A 19,818-nucleotide genomic window follows, 5' to 3' on the forward strand; every position below is an offset into this window, starting at 1 on the left:
CAAATCATTTCAACGTCTACTGTTTCCGATGTAAATCTTGATGAAGGAAAATAACGAACAGTCCCTTTATGTTCAGTAATCAGTTATCAGAACTGAGTGGCTCGATTGGCACATTACCTTCCATATTGAAAAAAGTGATTTGTCATGTCTTCTCCTCACTTTCCTGACACCATTTCGCGCTCCCAGAAGAAGAAGCAGAACAGTTTGCAAAGGTATGAGTAGAAGTAAATTCGGCATTCCATTACCCGCATACGCATGGCTGCCAGATGGCTGACTAAACGCTGCCAGCTGGAAAAATCTGGCTGGCAGACATTCTGGTGACCGGCTGCCTCACCGCTGCCAGGAATACAACTCAAACGATACAACCGTATCCACCAGGATTTTTCCACATTGAAATCTTTGACATTTTCAGCGAAGGTGAGAAGATGAAAACGCTCGGCTAACTTGGATACAGGCGACTTTGTTTTGTCAAATTGGATTTGACAACCGTAACTGAATCAATTTTGGTAGCCTTCTGGTGGCCATGGCTGCCCAGGTAGCCAAAACGCTATGCGGGTAGGGATGCCAAACATTCAGCTAAATCCGTTCAAGGTCAATACAGCAAAGATCTATTCACTCGAAAAAGAACGATAAGCTCCTCTGTTTATATCTTCTTATCACATTGGGTGCGAAACAATAGAATATCTTTCAATATTAGCTCATCATACACCGATTCAACATTGTACAGAGAACCCAGATATGAAGTTGCTTCAATGCAGAATAATTACACATCAGATGATATATGAGTCCAGAAATCGTAGTCGTAGATTTTTGGACATTTTCAGATTGACATCTGTAAGAAACGATTTGATTTGAGCGCAAGTTTGCAATCTAGAATCTAGAAAACTAGTTGAAAGTGGTAAAGCAGGTTCAGGAGCAACGAAATCATTTGAGCAATTCCAGAAATGCTTAGCAGATCATCAGACTCGACCTTCTCCGATTTGGATGAAACTTTGCACATGGCTTCAGTATGGCAAACCATAAGTTTTGAACCGATGGAGAGGTCAATCCGACTCACGATTGATTTTTAAAAAGGGCGTATGTATTTTTGCATTTCACCAAAATTGCCTTTTTCAAATCGTTGTAACTCGGAAACCGTTAATTGTGCAAAAATGGCGTTCAGGAAGAAGTTGCAGTTAAAAAAAAAATACACTGAAAAAAATTTTTGATTTATTTTCTCAATAATTACAAAATAATCCGAAAAAGTTAAATAAAAAAACAAGCTTGGTTTTAATTTTTTTTGATACTTTTTATTTTAAAGTTGTTATTAAAACCTACAGATTGATGGCTATCCCATGCGTGCCTTTTGAAAAATGAAGAAGTTACAGCTAAAACAATTTATAGATATATTCGAAATTTCAAGTTCTCGTTGAAAGATAATCATTTAAACAGTAGAATATTATTCTACAGGTTAAAGGCAATAAATTTGTTCATGAAATCCTTTCTTCTTAAAGTAGCTGTTCTTGAGATACTTGGATATTTAATTATAACACCATGTTTTGTATTTCCATGAATTCTTTATTTGCTTGTTATATCTATAATTATTACATGTACATGAATAATTCTTAATAATATTTAAGGTTTCAAGTTTTCGAAAATTGTATGAGTACTACGTGCATCGTCATTTGAATACAGTCTTGTGACGATTGTGGTTTCTGAAATCGGAAGGAAAGAATGGTATTTCTGTGCGCCTGGAATCATTTCGGTATCCTTATAAACACTACTCCACTTGGTCACACCCCGTTCATATTCTTCTTGTGACACGTAACAAAAAGACATGGTCGTGAATGCATCTCGACGTCTCTGCTCTGTCCATTCATATAATTGTTTTGCAGTTGTGATTGGGTGTTCATGATAATCATCAATCTGTAGGTTTCAACAAGAGCTTTAAAATAAAAATTATCAAAAAAAATCGAAACCCTGATTATTTTTAATTTGATTTTTTTGGTTCATTCTGAAATTATTAAAAAAAAATTCAAATTTTTTATTCAGTGTATATTTTTTTAGAGTGCCCTATTGATTCCCTACAACTTCGTCCTGTACGCCATTTTTGTACAATTAATGGTTTCCGAGTTACAACGATTTGAAAAAGGCAAATTTTGGTGAAATGCAAAAATACATACGCCCTTTTTAAAATCAGTCGTGAGTTTGCCATACTGAAGTCATGTGCAAAGTTTCATCCAAATCGGAGAAGGTCGATTCTGATTTTGTCACTTTTTCGTCTACTCATTGCTTTGGAATTGCTCATTTGTTGCACCAGCCAACTCATCAGCCCATTCATTTTCAGTAATACCAGCATGGCCGGATACCCATAAAAAGAATTTGAAATGCTGAGATCTTCAATTTGAGTTCGACATGCGATCACTAGACCGTGAATCATTCGTACTGAGTGACTTTAAAACTACTTGACAATCGGGCCAAAAATGAATTCGTTTACCACAGATTCTCTGCTGAAGTGCCGATTGTATTCCACACAGAATCGTGTAGATTTCTGCTTGGAATACAGTACAGTATTTACCATGTGAATGAGACTGCTATAGCCTCATTTCACGACAGTAGACACCAGAGAACCGTTCGCATAACAGACTATGTGTTCATAAAGTTGTCGTTCCAACTCATTCCAAGCGAGAGTAACTTGTAGCATAGACTATAGAGTTACTGTTCCAAAGCCTTGTAATCTTAAGACAAAATGCACAAGATAACTCTTCTTGTTTTGGAAACACATTTATTTATTTATTTTAAAGACATTTTTATTCAGGCCTATTTGCCTATTCAAGTCTATTAAGTTTTACGAGGCCGATTGAGCCGATGTTTTAAATAATTTTTTTTGTATTGTATCTTGTTGTCACCCTCTTTCTAGGGGAAAAAAATCTTCCACTTTTCCTTTTGATAGAGAGAATCTCACCTTATTGGGACATAGTTTTGCGAATATAAGGATCGATGACGCTTGAGAGAAGATCATGCACATGCACTTCTATAGCACTATCTTCCATATATACTGGAATGTTGCACTTAATGTTTTCGTGCTCCACATAGTGCACATTGTTATTGTCTTTTGCGAAATGAATTGCATCCAACACTTATAAAACTGAATGTAAACAACATTATTTGTCTTATTGCATTGAAGTAAATACACACGTTTAATGTCAAAATGCATTTGCTCCTTAAGCAAACCTTCAGGTTCTCGCATCGAAAGTCGAATTTTGCACTGCCTGGAGTCAACAAGAATTGTATTCTTTCGTACCGGCGGTAGCTTTTGTTCGTTTGGTTCACTCATTACGAGATCGTTCTATTGTTTACTACACAATACTGTATTTGGTTTCTTCCGTCCCGAACGTAAGCGGTTTTGTTTTATCGACTGACTTGAATGAGATGTGAAAGCGAACTGATGGTTACACATGCAGTGGTTTAATGTAGAGTAGTGCCTCTAGAGCAGCAGTAAGAGTTGTCGTGAATGCTCCCGTCATCACAATTAGAATCAATCTTTTTTGATTGAGATGATTTGACTTTGGCTGAACTACATGAATGAAATGACTGAAGAAATAACGTTCTGCATAGATCGAAACTATATAACTATTATCCATATGATTTTTAAACGAAGCGATAACACATGGCCGAGCATTGTTAAGCTGAAAAACTTCAAGCTCGGACCTGGTATTAGCTTGGTGACAGCTCGAATTGACATATTTGAACGGTTCTTCCACTCCATTGGACTCCATTGGACCCCTTCTACGACTACTTCTTCGAGCATTCAGGCGCTCGTCTAAGGTTCTCATCATACAAGGCTTAGTGATGTTTGCAATAACAAACGTTTTAGCTATCCATCAATGAAACTACATGACATGAATCCTGTATGAATAGCTAGGAACCTTGACAGATGTAAACAATACACTATGGATTAGGTTTAATCCTGTTTTCAAGTTGTCTACTCATATGTTTCAAAAACTACAGTAGATTTCCGGTGTATCACTTTTATCGAATACAGCCGTTATCATATCTACCGTCCACGCATAGTTTTAAGCCAACAAGAAGTTTTCCTATAAAATTTTAGTCTTAAAGTCAAAACTAGGCAGATCAAGCGGGTTTTTCTAAAGCTTGTTCACGACAAAATCTGGATAGAAAAATTCGGAATAAAACAAATTTTCTGGTAGTTCAAACTAAGATGCATTTTTCGTTCAATTAATTGGGCATTATTAATCATCTAAAATTTAATAAAAGTTTTTATTTTTACGTTTCGCATTCAGCTCATCAGTGCGTCAGCAGTTTATGTTGAACTGCTAACGCCACCTAACGGTTCAACATAAACCGCTGAGCAGACGTAAAGTATTTGCTACTTACAAATAACTTATTGACACCGAAGTGCCATGCCTATCCTGACGTGCCGAAAAAGCAAAACAAATTGACGGCTACTGGCCGTCAACAGATTGTAGTCATTTAGGTAGCAAATACTTTACGTCTGCTCAGCGGTTTATGTTGAACCGTTAGGTGGCGTTAGCAGTTCAACATAAACTGCTGACGCACTGATGAGCTGAATGCGAAACGTAAAAATAAAAACTAGTCATGTGCACTTTAGCGCAAAACGGTACACATGAGGTACCAAACCCCTAAATGACTAATAAAAGTTACTTAACTAGGCTGCAAAAAGAAAGTGCAAACTTTAGAGTTTACTCTAGCCATTAGAGCCTGTACACACTTCTCTGCTACCGATTTAGCTGCATTTGTCCAAGACTTTGGAAATTTTTCTATAGTTGTAGCTTGTTTATATTCGGAGAGTTCTCTCTTCAGTGGATTCATCTTTTTCGGTACAACATGAACTACATTCGCTTTATACCATTCCAAAACATCTTTGACGTAGTGATAAGATGCTAAATCAGACCATAGCATAACAAGGGAGCGTAATGGCTGCGTAGGAATGGTAACAATCGATTTGTTGGACATTCTTCACAGAATATTTCAATGTTTACCGTTCCAGGAGTGATGAAGCTTTGGCTTACTCGGCCACAGCTGCATATTGCCTGCCAAACCAATTTTTTTTTTGAGAAACTTGCTCTTTCTCTTCGTCCTGAAATGCTCCTCTAAGCCGTTCCGTAGCATGGTAGTTCAAAAAGGTTTTCGCGGGAAGCTGCTTTAAGTCTTTAATCAAATAAGTGTCATCGTCCATTACCAGGCAGTAAAACTTTGTCAAATATTCACGATACAACTTGCGAGCCCAGGTTTAGGCAGTCACATTTTGTTTATCATTACGGTACGGTTTCGTTTTCACCTTGAACGACTTCATTCAATCGGAATGATTACATTCACAACTATAGTTTTTCATCCTAGCCACCATATCAAATATTCTCAGGAAAAATATATAAGAAAAATTATGACTATTTCTGGCATAATTTGTCTTGTATGTTTTTTTTTTTTGAGAATGTGTTGAATCAATAGAATCAATTGATTCGCTATTGTAACGAAAACTTCCAAAAATATCTATTTAATAATATCCAGGAAACAAATAAAACAAAAATTGAAAGCTAATCATAGGAACGATATGTGTAATCGTAATTATTTTATATTAGTAGCCATTTTTTTTTGTCAATAGTGTTCATTTGTCTAACGAATAAATAATCTAAAAATAATAATCTACTACCACTAGGGGTCCCCGAGTTTCCGATCACATGTCGTGTTTCACAACAATTCTAAATCCTTTCTTTAAAGCAAGGCCAAACCAATTTTCTTTTCTTATAGATTTCGCAATAAATTCCATGCGAAAGCATGTTCATGAACAGTCTAGAAAGTCACATTTCTGCCCCAGTTTACTACCTCTACCACAATTCAAAGAAAAATTAGAATAATCGTATTTAAATATTGGCCAAAATCCATTAGAATTCTTGTCGAGATGGGGAAAGTAAAGTACTTTTTTGCGTGGTTTACTTGCGGTTTTCTTTGTGCAAAAGATTCGATAAACACGTGTTTCGTCGGCCTTGCGGAAATTCAGTCCAAGAACCAAACAAAAAATATATGACCAAATTGTACATCGATAAAAATTTCATGAATAATTAATCTGGTAGAATTAATGCCTTGAAAAGGAATACATGCTCACGTAACACTGTCCTGGGCAGGAGACGTCAACGGAGTCAGGATTTAGCTACTGTTTCGATTGCCCTAGTGCGACCGATTAACGGCGGTTGGAGGCGTATTTATTATATTCAATAGCCTTCATGTTAGCAAAAATGTTAAAATGCTTTTTTTCTGCGTAAGGATTGTCGCCGGATCCTACTGCGGTCAGCACCATTCTAACCGGTCAACAAATATTTAGGTCCAAGTAAAACGTGAAAACACGCAACTCATAAATGCGATATTGGTTGAATGTAAATATAGATGGCTGCCTGGATGGTAATTAAATATTGAAATAGAGCCGTTTTATGAGGTTTTCATGTCGGGCATAACGCATCCGGTCAACATTGTTATTTCACCTGAACGTTGGCCTGTAGGTCAGAGGACCTGTGGGCACCATAGGGTGCCGGCTTTTATTGTTAATATGGTGGTACGCCATGTTCGGCACCAGGGCAAATATGCCACTTTCTCTGCCGTTGATCAGGTCTGACAGGATGGGAGAACCGGCATGTTCGATCCGAGACTGGAAGGCGTCATCCAGGATTTTTATACTAGCTATGTTTTTTTTCAGATACAAATGACCGAAGGGGAGAAAGTAAACTTCGGTGGCTCTTTATTTGTACATCGGCGATAGCTTTTTTTTGTTTATTTATTTTGGTTGAATTATTCCCATTTTGTGGTACACAGCATTTGACACGGCAACAAAGTACCGAATATTGTTGATATAGCTATCATGCTCCATCATTCTCGCAACCAGTGCGGTAAAACTTCATTTCAAGCGAATGCTATTAGATGAAAAAGTAAATTTATGGCCGAGGCTCCCAGAATTCATCGACAATTGAATAACCGTACCTAGTCACTTGAAGTTTTGCTTGCTTAGTTTGTAGTGCCAAGTAATCTATCTATTTCATTGTCTTCACTGCGGGTAGTGAGCAAGTGCGAATGAATATGCATAAATATCAACTCGATAACCTCGTTTGAGATTAGTTAACTAAGTTAAAATCGAAAATTTCGACTGTTTGAAATGTATTGAGATGTGCTTCGAAATATTAAAAATGAAAACTGAAAGGAGGAGAACTAATTTAAATATTAGTGTTTATTTCGTAATTGATATTTCAGTTATCATGACTGGTTTGCCTTTCATCCACTATATTGAACCAATTCGAATGTTTACATTAACCTTACTTGAAGGTCGCTCTCTCATTGAGAGATGTAAGAGATATTATGTTACTTCCAGAGATAAACTGACGGTGGTTAAACTGAGCTTCGGCAGAAAGAGAAACGAACGTAGGACGGGATGATGCCCATTCGGTGCGACAGTGAAGGTTTTGTGTTAGGATGTGACGTTTACTGCAGTAGAGTGATCATCAGCGAAATTGCTTCTTGGTGCTGTTGATTGTCCCGCATTACTCGAACGTCTGAATATGTATGCTCCAGAAAGATCTCTTCGACAGCGTAATTTCTTGCTCCTTGAAACACAGTATACTGTATACGGACAGCATGAGCCATTTGGATCCATATGTCGACAATTCAACGAGTTCGCTGAGTTTTTTGATTTTAATTTGTCGTCCAATTTGTTTTATCGTAAGCTACTTGACCTTTTTCGTGTTGTGTTTCATGATAATTTAGCCTAAGTTGAATGATTTTTAGTTTAGTTTACTTTATTCATTAAGACACCTATTGTCAGATGGCTTATATAGCAACAAATAAACAAATAAACAAATCAGTGTGTGCACACATTCGATGTCATTTGAATTCAATGAAATTTTACAGCACTGCTCGCAACTGCTTTAATACTGACTAAATATTCGTGATTTATTTGTTTGAGGAATCTGTTCGATGAATCTAAAATTTTTGCAGAATAAATCCCCTCTATCTCGGGAATGTTTTGATGAAATTAAACATTTGAATTCTCGAAGCAAAGAATTTTTAATGGGCTTTCAAGGAAAATGATTAACAATCTTATTCCGTTTTAAGAACTTTCCCTGAAATTACTATGAGTTTTTACAGTAATTATTTTGATTCGATCATCATATTTGATCATGACTCAATAGTATTTCTCAAACAAACCTAAGTTGTTCGAATTCAAATAAGGCGTATTAAGAAATTGGGCAGAAATATTTTGTGGACACAGTTTCAGATCTAGTCGAGCTGATATGAATAGAGTAAAAATTTCTAACAACAATGAGACAATGCGGTTTTATCAATATCTGTGAGTAGAGTTTCCGAGCACGAGATTTTTCCACCGTATTCTACCATTCATTGCGATTAGGAGTCTTTTGAACTTTAAACGTGTGTAGTCTTTCACGCATTTTCGCTTTTTGCACGAAAATTTCACTCAAATGCATTTCTTACAGAATTGTCCGAATACCTCTTGAAAGCTTGAGCTATCCGCTTTTCATCCTTTTCACTATACGGAGATACCTTTTGTTCACTGTTTTTCCTTCGGATTTACGATTAAACGTTTGTTTCATCTATTTCCAATACAAGAAACTGTAGATTGTGAAATTCTCAGCTGCCTGCCGATGACACGATGCCAGAAATCCGGATATTCAAGATACGCGCAAAATATTCTTCCATGCGGCTGCTGTTTTTTCGATTCAGTTTGTGCAACGATTGTGAAACTACAACTGTCACTTACACAATGTAAACATTACATATTGAACTAATTTCAGCCAAAATTTCAATTGTATATACTCAATGGGCAAAAAGTTACAGCCATTTGAGAGTGATGCAATTTGATTCCGCACACCATTTCTGCCAAACTTTTCATATATTGAGAAGATAAGCTAGCTAGTTTAGTTGGTTTCTAAGATCTGGGTCTAGAAAAGCCTACCGGATGAGTGGATGCACGGTGTCGTAGGTGCTACGAATCAACAAGGGGGCATGAACCATAGACTGCCCGCCTTACTTTATGTAACCGACTATCGCTATCCAGGCGAAATTCAGGAGAACCAGGCGGTCTAGAGACGTTGCACGAACGCACGAGAAATGTCAAGTGAGGCTAAGTTTTTTACCGCGTCCAACTAGATGCTAACACAGGCAGAAGAGTAGGAGCTCAATACGCAAATCCTTTCTCGGGTTCATAGCTATCCTTCCCTTCCAATTAGGATATTGATGATGAGTCATAACAAGGCCCAAATCTCAATAAAAGAAACGAAGGAAATATTCCGTCTGAGCCGTTTTTACCTGATTTCGGCAAAGCTGGAATTTATTTTGTTTTCTATTTTCTACTTTTAGAGTTTTTGCCTTAATCAAAAAGAAAGGTTATAGGTCGTCAAATGGTGAGATAACTAAGTCCTCACAAGTTCCTATCTCATGCCTTCCCGTGTGTCTATAATGACATTTGGTCAATAGAACGGCGTCGCTATCGCCTTCTGCGTTAGAAGCAGAATGAGAGGGTGCGAAATTGTATATAAGTTAAAGCCCATCCTAAAATGCAATATTTATTATAGTTTATTGGAAAATATAATTCTGTTGTTTTTTACATTATTCATTATATATTGAATTGAATTATATTACATTACATAATATATTATATTATATTATATTATATTATATTATATTATATTATATTATATTATATTATATTATATTATATTATATTATATTATATTATATTATATTATATTATATTATATTATAATATATTTTATTGTATTATATTACATTAAGTTAACAGTTCGGCTGAAAAGTTCGTATCGTTTAATAGAAACACACATTTTTTAGCCAAAATTCGTTTTTATTATTCAACATAATTGCCATCAGAGGCGATACAGCGATTATAGCGATCTTCCAACTTTTCGATACCATTTTTGTAGTACGATTTGTCCTTTGCCTCAAAATAGGCCTCAGTTTCAGCGATTACCTCTTCATTGCTTCTAAATTTTTTACCAGCGAGCATTCTCTTGAGGTCTGAGAACAGGAAAAAGTCACTGAGGGCCAAATCTGGAGAATACGGTGGATGAGGGAGCAATTCGAAGCCCAATTCGTTCAATTTCAGCATGGTTTTCATCGACTTGTGACACGGTGCATTGTGTTGATGAAACAAAACTTTTTTCTTCTTAAAATGAGGCCGTTTTTTTGAAATTTCGTCCTTCAAACGCTCTAATAACGCTATGTAATAGTCACTGTTGATGGTTTTTCCCTTTTCAAGGTAGTCGATGAAAATTATACCATGCGAATCCCAAAATACAGACGCCATAACCTTACCGGCCGATTGTTGAGTCTTTCCACGCTTTGGGTTCGGTTCATCGCGTGCAGTCCACTCAGCTGACTGTCGATTGGACTCCGGAGTGAAGTGATGGAGTCATGTTTCGTCCATTGTTATATATCGACGAAAAAAATCGGTTTTATTTCGATATAACAGCTCCAAACACTGCTCAGAATCATCAATTCGTTGTTGTTTTTGATCGATTGTGAGCTCACGCGGCACCCATTTTGCACAAAGCTTTCTCATATCCAAATATTCGTGAATAATATATCCAACACGTTCCTCTGATATCTTTAGGGTGTCAGCTATCTCGATCAACTTCACTTTACGGTCATTGAAAATCATTTTGTGGATTTTTCTCACGTTTTCATCGGTAACAGCCTCTTTTGGACGTCCACTGCGTTCATCGTCTTCGGTGCTCATATGACCAGTACGAAATTTCGCAAACCACTTACGAATTGTTGCTTCGCCCGGTGCAGAGTCTGGATAACACTCATCAAGCCATTTTTTGGTATCGGCGGCACTTTTTTTCATCAAAAAGTAGTGTTTCATCAACACACGAAATTCCTTTTTTTCCATTTTTTTCACAATAACAAAAGTAGCTTCATTCAAAATGCAATATCTCACAAACTAATAATCAGACAGCTGTCAAATTTATACACGTATCTTTTGAAGGTTGGTACTAACTGAAAATGGTATGGATTTAATTCTAGTGGCGCCCTCTCATAGAAACGATACGAACTTTTCAGCCGATCTGTTATATTGTATTATGCTCAATTATATTGCCAATGGGGAGGGAAAGGAAGTGCATCAGGGTATCTTACAAGTGAATAACTGGATGATGGAGTGGGGTGCCAACCTGAGTCACGTTGGGAAAGCTTAGTGTTTCTCTCTGAAGGTCTGAAATGAGTAAGATGCACCCTTCTAACAAACAAACCATTAGGCGGGTTTAAGCTGGTACATCGAATTTCTTCATAATATGGTCGGATGTTCCTGCTGGAAGGCGCCGGGTCCTCAAATTTTGGCCTTCTTAACAGCAGTTATATGAAAGCTATCTGATAATTAAATTCGGATCTGCTGTAAGTCTACCCGCATACACTGATAAAGACTGTCACAGAAAGTATGGACGCAACCAAAAACCGCTGCCATTTCGCAATGATTCAGAATCTGTCAATTTTTATGGCTGCGTCCTGTTGTATACACTCTTCTCTAACCACTTGTGCAGTTGTTTATTCATTTTCATTAGTTTGTTTCGAAATGCGTGGATTTTCAGCAGAACAACGTCGGAAAATTGTGTACAAATGGTGTACAGAACGAGGACTGTCACTGAGAAAGATAGCAAAAATGGAAGGAGTAAGTGAAAAAGCCGTGCGAAATGCAATCAGGAAGATCGGTGAGGATAACACCTTTGAGGATAAACCGAAAACGGGTCGAAAAAAAAGTCCTACTAACCCTCAGTTGGATAAACGTATACTGAAGGCGTTCGATAAAAAGAGGAGGTTTCAGTTCGGGATGTGGCCAAAAAAGTGGGCACTTCGAAGTCAAATGTTCTTCGTGCTAAAGAACGTTTGAATCTTCGAATCTATAAGAAGCAGAAACAACTAAAACGTAGTCCGAAACAAGAAGCTTCGATCAGGCCGAGGGTACGAAAGCTGTATAATACTATTCTTGCTGGAAATTTGAACTGCATAATCATGGACGACGAAACCTACGTGAAACTCGATTACAAATCCTTGCCGGGACCACAATATTATACGGTGCGAGAAGTGCAAGTGTTAAACCAGTCCGAGACATCGATTGAAGTCGAAAAATTTGGTAAGAAAGCTATGGTCTGGCAAGCAATTTGTAGCTGCGTTAAGATTTCGAAACCCTTCATCACCACTGCTTCAATGAACAGCGAAATATACATCAAGGAATGTTTACAAAAACATCTTCTACCCATGATTCGAAGCCATAAGGATCCTGTTGTCTTGTGGCCAGATCTTGCTTCTTGCCACTACTCGAAATCAACGGTAGAATGGTATACTACCAAAAACGTCACTTTCGTCCCAAAAGACATGAATCCACCAAATTCTCCACAACTTCGACCAATTGAGGAATTTTGGGCATTAACGAAGGCACATCTTAGGAAACATGTATCGGCAGCCGAAACCATTCAACAGTTCGAAAAAGATTGGAAAAAAGTGTCAAAACTTATCGCCAAGAAGTCTGTACGGAATTTAATGAGGAACGTTCGCAAGAAGGTGCGCCAGCTAGTCTACAATGGCTAAGTAGCAAATGTTGGGAATAATATTCTGTTGTTGTAGTCTACTATTATCAGTATATCGAATAAAATTTGAATTTCTTACACTTGTGAATTATTTACAGCTAAATTAAAATACGTCTATACTTTCTGGGACAGTCTTTAATGCCTTGAATTGATGGTGACTTCACATATACATACATACATACATCCATACATTCTCTTATAGAAAGGTTATACAATCACAGCGAAAACCGACTTTTGAACCTGAGGGCCGAATATTATATACCATTCGACTCAGCTCGACGAACTGAGCAAATGTCAGTGAGTGTATGAGTGTATGTGACAAATAATTTCACTCGATTTTCTCAGAGATGGCGGAACCGATTTTCAAAAACTAAGATTCAAATGAAAGGTCTTATGGTCATATTGTTCGCTATTGAACTTTATCCCGATCCGACTGCCGTTTCCGGAATTACAGGGTGATATACACCAAAAAAACGACAAAAAATGTCACTTACTTTTCTCAGAGATGGCGTGACCGATTTTCACAAACTTAGATTCAAACGAAAGGTCTTATGGTCCAATAGATCGCTATTGAATTTTATTTTTATCCGATTTACGGTTCCGGAATTACAGCGGCATTAGTAAAAATTTTCGATTTCATGAGTATTTTTTCATAAGCGATGGCGAAACGAGGTGCACATCTTTATACTGGTAAGCTCATCTATTTGGCAGACCTTGTTAGTTGGTGGATATATAAATCTATATAAGTATTGACGGCTTTCTCAGTCCCAAATCACTTATATAAACTCATCTTCCAGTCGTTACAACCATCATACACTTCGACTTCTCAGTAACTTAAAAGATACCGTGCAATTTCATCTTAAAAGATACTGTACAATTCATCCAGATCTGACTTCCGGTTCCGAAATTATAGGGCAATGAGTATCAAAACTTTCAAACTGTCATAAAAATTGATGCAAAATCGGTACACATCGGTACGTGCTGGTATGGAAGAAGAAGCAAACACACCCGCCTAGCACACAGCGTGCTTTGTTCAATTTTGTATGGCGTGCAGGGTTGTCACATTTAAATCTATATTAACTTGACATAACTGTTTACAAATTGAAAAGGTGATGGTAGTGTATACCGAAGAAAGTTTTTGATTTTATTGAAATTTGAAGAAAATAAATTTGACAGAATCTTCAAGTGATGTTTTTAAAAATATATGTAATATGAGAAAGGAATCTTTACACCACTAGGTGGATTAAAAAAGGTTTTTTTTACAAAATTTAACGCTTGAACTGCTTCGTATTGATTTCTGAGACTTTTGTGAGAGTGGAAGCGGAACTGAAAAAAAATATTTCTCCCACTCTGTTAAGAATCAGAAATTCAGCTCTAGCTACGCGTACTTTCTAGCTACACGTATTGTTTAAAGCAGCATAACATTTTTTGGTGTACTTTTGCATGAATAGCTTCGAGTTTTTTTGGGTTTGCGATTTTCTTTGTTGTAATGATGTTCAATAAATTTCGGTCAAACGTATTTCAATCCACCGTTTCGTATCCACATGTCAAGTTTTCGCTTCAAATATACTCAAGCAACACTATTACCTAATAATAACGCTATGGTCTAGTGATAACATCTTGCAAAAGCTTTGGTCATACGAGACATATTAGAGAAGTAAGTACCATTAGCATACAATTCACGGAAAGACCGAAATCAGCATTTTGGCGATAAAATTAGTTGATTTTCTGATTTTAGTTAGTTATATTTTGAGACAACTAAAAAAATCTTACTTTTGTTAATTTAGGTTTTTAATTCTCATTCCCTTAATAATAATAAAATATTTGTTGAAATGGCTATTTTTTTAGTTCATCAATTCAACGTGCTGTCATGTCTTAGCTAAGGCACACTTGAATTCCATTCAACTAATTTTTTAGTTGAATTAGAGAAATAAAACGTTGTTTTCAACCAACATAAATGGTTGAATTGGTCTCTGCAATTTGCAGCTATATGCCGCACTGTCACTAAAAAAACGTTAACACCATAATGACTACTAGCCACTAGATGGCACACTACTACCGAAATAAATTTTTCAGTCGCGCTTGTTTTGTCTATATTGGCAGGTATAAATACGATGTTGTATTGGAGAAAAAGACATGACCGAAACATAAACTTTTATTTAAAAAAATTTCTTCTAAAACGCTGTTCTCTTCATTCGACTTCGCAAAATCAATTTCATTTTTGTTTTCTCTGTACTGACCTTCAGTAATGATGGTGATAGATAAATAGAAACAAATTTTCTGATTTTAATAACAAAATTAGTTGTCAATTTGAATTTCGTGTTGGATTGAAATATTGCTGGTTTGTATCCAGGATATTTGCCAACTAAACACATCCTCTAAAAATAAAACTTTTTTCAGCAAAGTAAATTCTCAATTTTAACTAATTTCATAGTTATTTTGGAAATTTTGTTGTTAAAATCAACTAATTCGAGAACAGTAATACGCATTAGGCGCAGAGCTAATTTCGGTCGTTCCGTGTTGAAAATTGAAAAATCGTGACACCCTGAAACTTGAGCATATCTGCACGTGCACTACTCGTACAACTATTCCATGTATCGTCATTTGTCTATCTGGGCGAACAGTAAACAAAATCCACGATAACCGTTGCTCCCACTAGCTGCGAAGTTTGCGTTGTAATAGGACTGGTCTTAGAAGCTAGTTGCGGTATGTTCGAGCCCCGACCTGGAAGGATTCAGTAGGATCGTAGCACCAGTCATGCAATGGTTCTGTACACTCTGAATCGGCTGCGAAGTCTGTTGAAACAGAAGGTCAAGTTCCACTACAGGAATGTAATACCAAGGCTTTGGCTTTGTATGCAAAATAATCTTTAGTTACCGAAATTCATCGAGAGCTCAGCCTAGTGTATGGACCTGCTGTTATAAGTGAAGAAAATGTTGGTAAATAGATGAGTAAGTCTACACGATAAAAAACTTTAATTTTGAGACGATATCATCATGACGAAATTCAATTAAATGCCAAAATGAAGAATATAAATGACAAAGTATTGCTGACTGATTGGAGATAATTAGATGTAATTGTCACTAAGAAATTGTTATTCTATTGTTTTCTAAAATCTGAATACTTCTAACAAAATCTTACGGTTCAATTTGCCCAGCTAAAGCTAGATTATCCTCAATAGAACCACTCGAAGATACAGTTTATCATCCACGATAGTCATCGGAACACTGCCTCGCTTGTCACGAATATCGAGAAACTTCCAAATAAAAGCACAATCTCGCTGATTGCCATAGTTTTAAATTAACCACGTTCATTACTGCCGAAGCGTTTCAGATTTGCATCTCGTCCCCTTTCCGAGACTGACGGGATGATGTATAATAACACTTAACCGCTTAAGGCGCTCAGTGACGCGTAACCCGAATGACGTTCGGTTTGGCCACCCGGTTGCCGAATGTTTTGCACTGATGGATGTTCTTCACGACGCCGCAGAAGCATATACTTTTACGTTGCATCCATTTCAGGAACGCTTGTTCGTGCATCACCGCAAAAAGGATGAGACGCTACTTGAATCCTGTACTCGAAACCAAATACTTACTTACCTTATGTATACACATTTATTATAGCGGTGTGGATCCTCAGCATTTTGCAGCGGCACTTGAATGGCGTCGTTTTTCGCTACAGAAGAATGTGGATGGAAAAAGTACGCTGACATCCGAACGGGATACTTTCTACGGCTAGGGGTGTTTGAAGCCGTCGTGCTTGACTGTGCTAAATTGCACGGAAATATGCCGTAACTACATGTACAAGCATATGCGCATAGCTGTTTCTCGGAGGGCGAAGGTTTAAGCCTCCATCAAGGTACTGTAGCTGTACTGTCGTAGCCGTAGGAAAACGGAGCTGGAGGAAGGAGTGAGATCTCTAATACAAGCTGGTACGATTCGTAGTTTTGCGACTATTGCGGGGTGAAGTGGAACTTTCGTTCCTTAGAAAAATGGTTACGTGTTAAATCACTGCATATCAGATGAAGTTCTGAGTGGGAGCTTCCAGCAGGTAGGTGCACTAACCAACAGTCACATGTTCGAACGACAATCTGGGACAAGTTTTAGTGTCATTAGCAACATATCACATAGTCGTGTATGCTGGGAATCGATTGGTGGTATACATTAAAAACGAAGGTCAAGCTCCTTCTCGGAATGCAAGTCACAATTTCTCGTTTCTATCAGATAAAGCACTAACATACAATTTTTTTTCTGGGCACATCGTGACTCGTAACAAGGATTACTACATAGCTGTTTAGCAGATGGTAAAATTATCGCTAAATGGCATTGTGAATCAGAGACGAACCAGCCTCCGTTCTTTAAATAATGAAAAATAAACTAAGCTAAAGAAGAAGAATCAAAGTTTTTGAATTGAAAGTTTTTAGCTGCATCTATCGAGAAAATCTTGTTAGAAAAATAAAACTGTCGAATGCAACAACGGAATGAAAATTTAACGGAAAAGTTACCACAGTTAATGTTTTTTCTGTGTATATTCGGAACCAGTAAAATTTAGTCTCATCCAATATTAAGTCATTACAAACGGATTTGCCATTTAGCGGGAAACCTAAATAACTACTTGGCAACTGCTTGTGCTATGATGAAACATTGTTATCACCTTGTTTTAAGCAGTGCCACAAACTAAATTGGTTCATGCTATTGTTGCAACATAATTTGTATTTAGCCGTATCAGAACTAGTTGTGGATTGCTACTAAGGCGGAGACACGAACCCATAGCTTCTTCTGTCTGGGGACTTCGTTTTGCACTGAACTATTGAACCTGCATGAGAAACTTGCGAAGAAACGGTAGTGAGAGACAACCCAAGAAAATGTTGTTGGATTTTTCTGATGAAACAGGCTGTTTCTTCGTGTGGTTCACATGTAGGGTAGTTTGCTTGGCAAAAAGATTTCCCTGGATTGGAGACGTTACGGTTTCGAGTACCCGGTGGTGATTTTTACAGGTGGCTCCGACTGGAAATTGCATTCGGCCACTGTATGGGTTTACATATGTATCAATTATTCATTAAGCAGAAATGTACTTCTGTGGTTCAGTCGATTAATGGCGTGCTTTGTAATCTAATGTTTCTCGATTCAAGTCACGCTGTTGCTGTAGATCTTTGGTTTTTTATAACACTAGTTTTCAAGTCATGTAATTTTCAAATCACACAATTTTACATGATCTTGAATATAAGTTTGTGTAAAATATTAGTGTGAAATAAATACAGCAGGAAAAAGGGGTCAAAATCATCGAAATGGAGCTCACATTAATTTTTCTGATATTGCTTGGCATATTTCTCGAACTTATATTCAAATGAAAGGTGTTATTATTCAATACGATATTTAATTTTATAGAGATCTATCGTAGAGCAGCTCGTGTGCTGAGCTCGGACATCACTGGCATTAACTACTATCAAAGAAGAAAACTTATCACGCGTGTTCGCCTTTCTCGTGTTTCTTAAGCTCCTTGATCTGTAAAAGAATTTATATAATCTAACTACCAACAGATTCAAAATTGTTCAACTGGAACGTGTATTGCAACAACATTAAAGTGCTTCAATCTTAAGCAATTGAAAAACCTGTCTGATTCGACCCATGTCAGCAACAGTCAATCAGGACGCGTTCTGAGGAATAGAACAAAATATCTGCTGTATAAATGGTTAACATTCCACTTTTTCCCATCACTTTCTGATCTCGGGCTTTCGAAATGAAGCGAGTGCCGAACAGCAGAGTTGTGCAGAAGAACAGTCGTATGCTGGTACACAGCAAATCACTCCAAAAGCCGGAAATTGAGTCGGAATTAATTGTGAGTTCCAAATGAACCTTCTGATTCCGCCCAAAAAAGATTTGTTTCATCTTCTTTGGAATCTAATTGGAAATAACTACGATTTTCGAGTCAAATTTTGGACAAGTTTCCCGAGTGTACACGCCAAAAGACATCTCAGTTTCAAATTCAAAAACCCTTCTTAATCCACCTAGTGGTGTGATAATGCCTTTCTCTTCTTTCATAACAGTGTCATGAAAATATATTTCATACTTTTATTAAATAATTTCGGACACTAATTTTGACATCAATTGATTCAAGTAGTTCACAAAAGCATGCTTCAGTGATTATGTCTCACAGTCAGCATCATTTTTTTTAAAATAATGCTTGACATTTGCGTTGCCTATTTGTATGAGAACAGTGATGCTAATCTAAAAAAACCCTTCTTAGTCCACTTAGTGGAATTTTCATATATCTTGAAAAATCACCATAGGGGGGAGTACATGAAATTTTCGAAATCGAAAAAAAATTTTTGATGCCAAAAGGCTGAAAATTGCATGAAACGTCGAGATTTAGTGTCATCTCGAAAAAAAATTTCTTGAAAAACTCGACTTTTTGGGACTTCCCAAGAAGAGTCCCAGTCCCAGAAAGTTGATATTAAAAAAAATTTTTTTTTTCAGATGACACTAAATTTCGATGTTTCATGCAATTTTAAGAGTTTCGGCATCGAAAAATTTTTTCGATTTTGGAAATTTCATGTACTCCCCCCTATGGTGCTTTTTCAAGATAGAAAACATCCAAATTTTACCACCGAGCAGCACCCCTTACGCATGTCCGATTTAGGTCAAATTTTGCATGAAGGCTTTTTTCGAGGTGCTTAAACTTTTGAGCACTAGACCTTAACGAAAATAGAGGTGATCCCAAAATTTTGGCACCCTTATATATAAGAGCGGTAAAAATCAATGTGTTTTGTCGGTTACGTCACTTATACCATCATATATCTGAAACCAAAAGTCACAACACTAGCTTTCAAACGAGCCCAAGTTTGTTAAAATCGGTTCAGCCATCTCTGAGAAAATTGAGCGCGTTCAAATATCTTATAAAAGTGCACACACACACACACACACACACACACACACACACACACACACACACACACACACACACACACACACACACACACACACACACACACACACACACACACACACACACACACACACACACACACACACACACACACACACACACACACACACACACACACACACACACACACACACACACACACACACACACACACACACACACACACACACACACTATGGGTCTCCAAGGCTCTATTCCAAAGTCGGTTTTCCAGCAATTCTAATACCTTTCTATAGAGAAAGGCAAAAATTAA

General features: G+C 37.1%; 1 protein-coding gene across 1 annotated transcript in view; it reads right to left on the bottom strand.

Moving 5' to 3' along the window:
- The window catches only part of LOC131432682 (uncharacterized), a 438,024-nt gene that overhangs the window by 245,864 nt on the left and 172,342 nt on the right, over window positions 1–19,818 (bottom strand). The window lies entirely within an intron of this gene.

Source organism: Malaya genurostris, chromosome 2 (assembly GCF_030247185.1).
Source record: "Malaya genurostris strain Urasoe2022 chromosome 2, Malgen_1.1, whole genome shotgun sequence".
In the NCBI taxonomy this organism is placed as follows: Eukaryota; Metazoa; Arthropoda; class Insecta; order Diptera; family Culicidae; genus Malaya; species Malaya genurostris.